This window comes from Rhineura floridana, chromosome 8 (assembly GCF_030035675.1).
Source record: "Rhineura floridana isolate rRhiFlo1 chromosome 8, rRhiFlo1.hap2, whole genome shotgun sequence".
In the NCBI taxonomy this organism is placed as follows: Eukaryota; Metazoa; Chordata; class Lepidosauria; order Squamata; family Rhineuridae; genus Rhineura; species Rhineura floridana.
In genome coordinates, this window is record NC_084487.1 from 32709179 (window position 1) to 32715700 (window position 6522).

A 6522-nucleotide genomic window follows, 5' to 3' on the forward strand; every position below is an offset into this window, starting at 1 on the left:
ACTGCAGTTACTAAGACTTGGCCAAATTTCTCAGTGGAAATATTTCAAAGCTGCAGGCCTTGACAAAGTTGCTAACACTTCCCATTTAACTGAATAGGGCATTAACTGCATGAAGGATGGCAGCCAAAATAATTAAAGGGAGTAATCTTAACTTGGAAATAAGCCCCATTGAAATAATTGGGACTGACTTCTGAGTAAATATGGTTAGATGTGGACTGTAAACGGATAAAAATAAGATGAGACTGTGATGTGTCCTAGGTTTTGAAAGTTACCACATTTGTTCTTTGCCATCCTTCCTTCATTGAATGACACTTTTTCTTAGCACTCTCAGAATTATCTAACTAAAACCAAACAGAATAACCTGTATGTTGCTGGCTTTATAGGTAGAGCTAATTGCAGAGAAAACTCAGTACTGGCTTTTGAAAACACTTTAATGTACTGGTTAATCTGAAACAGCATACTTTTCAGTACTGATCAAGGAAAATTATCATATATGTCCATGTATCATATAACTGAGGTGTAGTTCATTTAAGTCGAAATACTTTTAGCTTGTTATCATTACCTCTAAATCTAAGATTAGTGATCCTTTTGGCTTAAGCTGAAAATACAGTTGTAAGTTGAATTCTGAAGCATTTCTTCAGTTTGAATTTTAGTAAGCCATTGCTTAAAATATTTCAGTGAATTCACTGTCACTAACAGGTCTCATAACTGATCTAGTTTCTCTAAGCATATTTTAATTAGTAAAATATAACGATAACCTTTTTGAGGGATGATGGTGTTAGAAGAGAAGAGGTATTTTTAAACAGTAGTTTCCAGTTACTTTTCTCACCCCCACCCTATGACTCTCCTCCATTGTCATGAGCATGTAAACATGTCTCTTCGTTATTTGTTTTGGTAAATTTCTAGGTTCTTCTGATATCTCATATTTCAAACATAAATTGAGACAAATATCCTCCATTTCCACTTTAGTAAGGCTTTTAATAAAGCTTTAGATTAGACTTTAAGAATAATTTTGAGAAGAGGAAAGAACATCTGTGTGCACCAAAATAAATTGCTCTGAAACAACTACTGTTTTTGGTAGTTTGATCAAAAGATGACAATGGCAATCTTGTTTGTATGTTAGTAACTTGCTTGATAGAAGCCCATGTTGCACCAGACTTTTATGTGTAATTAATATCTGAATTTGGTGCTGTAGCCCTGCCTTCGTCTCTCCACTTGAGGGACAGGAAGTAGTGCTTAAGCCATATGTGGAAGAAGGTCAGAGACCTAAATGGAACCTCATTTTGAAAGAAGGAGATCTTTTTTAATAATTGGAGCAAGAATTTCAGCTGTAGGGTAGAATTACGATAGGCCTGTTCTCTCTTGAGGGTGATAGAGATTTATGAAATTAAATGTTTGGGTTTTGTCAAAGAGAGTGAGGCTGTGTCCATTCCATACATCTAAAGCACATTCCTTCCCTTCATTCCCCCACCCAAGAATCCTGGGAACTGTAGTTAAGAGTACTGGGAATTGTAGCTCTGTGAGGGGTGTAAACTACAGGTCTCACAATTCTTGTGGGGAGGATGTGGTTTAATCGTATGGTGTGTATGCAGTCAGCAAGTTCAAAGGGTGTCAGTGTACTGGTTTTAGCAACATCACAGCAACATTTCATTTTACCCAATACTTACTAACAAAACCAGGCTATAACCTAGCGTCAGTTGACCTCTGTGGTAAAATTTACCTATGCAAATAGTAACATTGACATATAATCATTCTCAAAACCATTCAAAGGGGTAGAACAAGAAGAGCTGCCTTTCTGACCACAAGCTGAAGTGCTTGCATAAGGTTCTTCAGCAGAAGAGCGGTGCCATGGTCACATCAAATAAACTTTACTTCACCTTAGCTTTTAACATGCCATACTGCCTTCATTCACCAGTCATTAAACTCTAAAACCATTGTAGGATTCAAAGCAATTGTGACTCAGTAGTTTTGCTCACTCTATAACTGGTAACTTGGAAGGAACCTGAGGAGGTCCAATGCTATAAATGACCAGAGAATCCTTTGCGTAGTGCCTCTCCTTGCCCACAATTTCTGTGCCACCAAAAGTCTCAAGGCACCTTTCTGTAATAATAACCTGCATTCATACTTGCATACCATTAAAAGCTGTTCAAGGCCATGGGCCGAAGTGAATCCAGGGCAACTTTATTTTGTGGAATAAATATAAACTGAATTTAAGGGCCTTACTGTTTCATAGTTTAAACTGGATTCAAAGCTGCAACATCCATTTTTCCAAAAAGGGAAAGTTCTATGTACAAAATGAATCGTGCAACACTGGGTGAGAATGAGACAACCACTGTCTAGGAAATGCAACAGCTGTTAAAGCTGAATTTCTTCCTGGAAAAGGACTTATAAATTTTAAGCCATAATAGATTCTTGCTGTGGGAAGAGAATGAAAAAAACACTTTTAAGAGATTATATTAATATGAATTATCACTTCTGCTGGGGAAAGTTGAACTTTGCCAGTGCTTTGGCATTTTTAAAATATTCATTGCATTTGAAAAAAGGGGTTAGGACTTTGCTATATTTACTAGTTTTGTAGTAGTGTTTTGCTGATGTGACTTTCCCCTGCACCCTTTTCTACTGTCAGTCTAATTTCTAACTTTTTTGAATGTTTGTGAAATAGCTGTCTTTCTGCATAGGGGTTTTTGTGTCCTCTGCTCCTTTTTACAGAAACACACTACTGTGTGGAGTGTTTTGGCTGGGAAATGGGATACTGCAGCTTTAAGAGCATTTCCCCCCAATTTATAACAGTGTTTCCCATCCCATTTTTGCCTGCAGGCAGGGAAAGTGTACAGTATTTATTTTGTTTCAATTTTACTTTTAAATTTGTATGTTTATATAAGTAGCTTATTGATTTCCTGTTTGAAAGGACAAGTGGTTGTTTAAATTTGTATTTGATCATAGTTTCCACTTCCTGTACTTCAAAAATACTGAAATTAAAATCTGTATTGCTTATGTTTTTGATTTTAGCAATGAAGTGTTTAATTTCATCACACTGATTCATTTATTGTAAATATTGAATGTGATACAGAGTGTTTTATGGAAAAAAAATCTTAATTCCACTTCTGATTTCTGTGACTCTTGTTTCTGTGATTCTGTTGCTCTTGATTTTGAGCAAAGCTTGAGTTCAGAATGTATTCCCAAATAGCAATACTGTTGGTGGGGAGAGTGTGTTTGCATGCAAGGAGAGAAACATCTGTAAAATCTTACAAAAGTGTTTGGTTTTTCTCCAGCCCTGCCAATGCTTTCTGGTAGCCATACCAGCAAACTTGCACTCTCAAATTTCACCCACAGCCAACCATTTCCCTTAGGAGAGCCTTACCTAATCTGGTACCTTCCAGATTATTTGGACTACAATACTATCAGCCTCAGCCTGGGAGTTGTAGTCCAGAACATCTGGAGGGCACCAAGTTGGGAAAGGCTGTTATAGGACATAAAGGCTTGCATTGTGACCACCTTATGTGTTTCCTTAAGTATGTGTAACAGGCTTCTGGTTAGTAACTTATCTGGTCTGTGACTTTAATACTGTGCAGCAGCAGTTGAATATATATGGGTGCATTTTAAAAAAAGAGTTTTGTTAGGTAATTACTCGATTTAGGCATGTGAAGCAGAAGTCCATGAAGTGAAATGGCAAAATAATGCTTCCTATGAAGGAACTTCTGATAACAGAGAGAGTTGTTTCCAAAATAGTTTTTGAGGTAGAAAATACAGTGATATAAATAATCAGGTGCTTTCCCTGCTGCTGCTGTTGTGTTTCTCATTGAAAGGTACAATGTATGTTGAAAAAAGCAATAGCACGACTTCCGGGAAGTGGTGCTGGCTGGTGGTTGTCTCTGAGGGAGCTCTGCCTCAGAGGAAGCTTTTTCCAGGTTAAAAGCCAGCCAAGAGGAATCTTGGACTGGCTCAAATGTTCTCCAAGGTATAGGAGAACCGATCAGATCTCCCACAAGACTTCGTTGAGCTGTCGGCGGCTGGAATTGATCAGGAAATTCCTGAGATAAGAAGGCAAGCCGATCGGCTGAAGACGGAGTCTGGACTTCCACGCAAGCTGCACTGGGATAAAGCGAAGCGTTTTTTCTTTTTAAAACGTTCTTAACCAGCGAGCCCACTTCTACCTAAATCTTATCATTCGGCTTACATTACTGCAATAAAAGGGATTTGTTTATGAATCAGCAACTGAGAAACCTGGGTGAGTCATACCTTTTCTCTTTTAAATATAATTAAGGAAGAAAGAAAATATAAACAACTTATATACTTTTTTTACGACAAAAAGCTGGCTTGAATTTGGAGTTATAAAGTTTAAAAACGGATGAGAGGCAATTATTATATTTTGGACTAATTTTCTCTTTGGACTATTTCTTTTTGGATAAATCCGCTGCTCGTATATGCTAATAACTGTTTAGTCTTGGCAACAGAATTGTTTTGCATTCTTGGATGCAGATAAGAACTGCTGGTTGGATTTCAATAATAGGCCTGGAATATTAACTCTTTTTTCGGTGGAGAGAAAAAAGAAAAGAAATAGATTGCCTCTAGGTTCTGAAATAGTGATTAATATTAGAAATTAAAGGCTTCTTTTTGAAAATGGCAACTAAAAAAACAACCAAGGGGCGAAGAGGTTCTATTGATACACAGGAAGAGGATATACCCCCAGAAATGTTTAAAAAAATAATGGAAGGGATCAATGCTATGAAACAGGAAATGAATGAAATGAAAACTGAATTGACAGATATAAGAGACTATATTAAAACACAAGTGGATGAGATTAAAGGGACAATTGGGCAAATAAAGGAGGATGCAAAAAATACTAAAGAAAAGGTACAAACCTTGGAGAATAGAACAGATATATTAAATCTGGAATTTGAAAAAAATTTGGACTATGGGGCTGTGACTGAAATGAGAAATAAAGAGCATTGTTTGAGATTCCGTGCAATCCCTGAGGAAACAGGTGAAGACATCAGAGATAAAATTGTTAATGCTTTAGTAAAATTTCTGGACTTGAATGAAGATCAGATGGAGTTTGAAATAGACAAAGTTTATAGAATTAACTCCAGATATGTAACAATGAAAAAAATTCCAAGAGATGTGCTTGTTCATTTTGTAAAGAAGACGACCAGAGATATGGTATTACAGCAACATTTTAAATATACCTTTAAAATTGATGGTAAGGAAATACTGGTGTTGAAGGAAATTCCTATTAGACTTTTACGTAAGAGAAAAGAATATGCTTTCTTTACAGAAAAACTTAAGCAATGCAAAATTCAATTTAGATGGGATGTTCCAGAAGGAGTGATTTTTACATTCAGACAACAGAAATATAGATTGAATACTGTTCAAAAAGCAAGGGACTTCCTGAGAAAAGCTTCAAAAGATATGGAAGAAGATAAACTCAAAGATATGGATATAGTTCCTGGGAAACAAAGTCAACAAGGATATGCAGAGGAGGGGAAGGAAGATGATGGATCAAAAGGAGCACCAGGTACATTTTAAAATACATGCTTAATGATGGATTACAAATACCTAACTTGGAATATAAATGGAGCTAACACGGCACAAAAGAGAAAGAAAGTGTTTCATTATTTGAAAAAATTAAAATTGGATATAATTTGTTTACAGGAAACTCATATTCAGAAGAAAGACTCCAAATATTTGATTTGTAAAAATTTGGGTGAAGAATTTATTTCAGCTGGACCAAAAAAAAAAAATGGAGTTGTTCTTTATATTAATCCACAACTGCTTCCTAAATTGGTATTACTGGATGATAGTGGTAGATTTGTGGGGGTTGAAATTACTTTACAAGGTACAAACATTTTGATAGTGGGTATTTATGCCCCCAATGAAGATAAAACAAGGTTTTATACAAGACTTATGGAAAAACTGTCAGAGCTTTCATATGAGCATTGGTCTGTCATGGGTGACTGGAATGGGGTAATCTCACCAAAAATTGATAGGCTTTCTGAAAAAAATATCAAAGAGACACAAGGTAAATTACCGAAGATTTGTTTTGAACTCATGGAACATTTAGAATTGGTGGATACCTGGAGATATATAAATGATAACGCAAAGGAATTTACTTATTTTTCAGAAAGACATAAAACATTTTCGAGGATTGATATGATTTGGATGTCTAAAATTTTAGCGAAGGATATCTTTAAAATGGATATATTACCAAAAACTTTTTCGGATCACAATCCCGTGATATTAACTTTAAAAAAAAAAAATCTTGGATTTAGATGGAGACTAAATGAATCTTTATTACAGAATGATAAAGTAGTACAAGAATGTAAGAAGAAATTAAAAGAGTTCTTTGAATATAATTTATATAAAGGAACAAGTGAAAATATTGTTTGGGACACAAGTAAGGCATTTATGAGGGGATACTTTATTAAATGTAACTCTGAATTAAAAAAAAAGAAACAACAGAAAATGCAATTAATTTTGGAAGAAATAAAACAAAAAGAGGAAGAATTGAAAAAGAATCCAGCT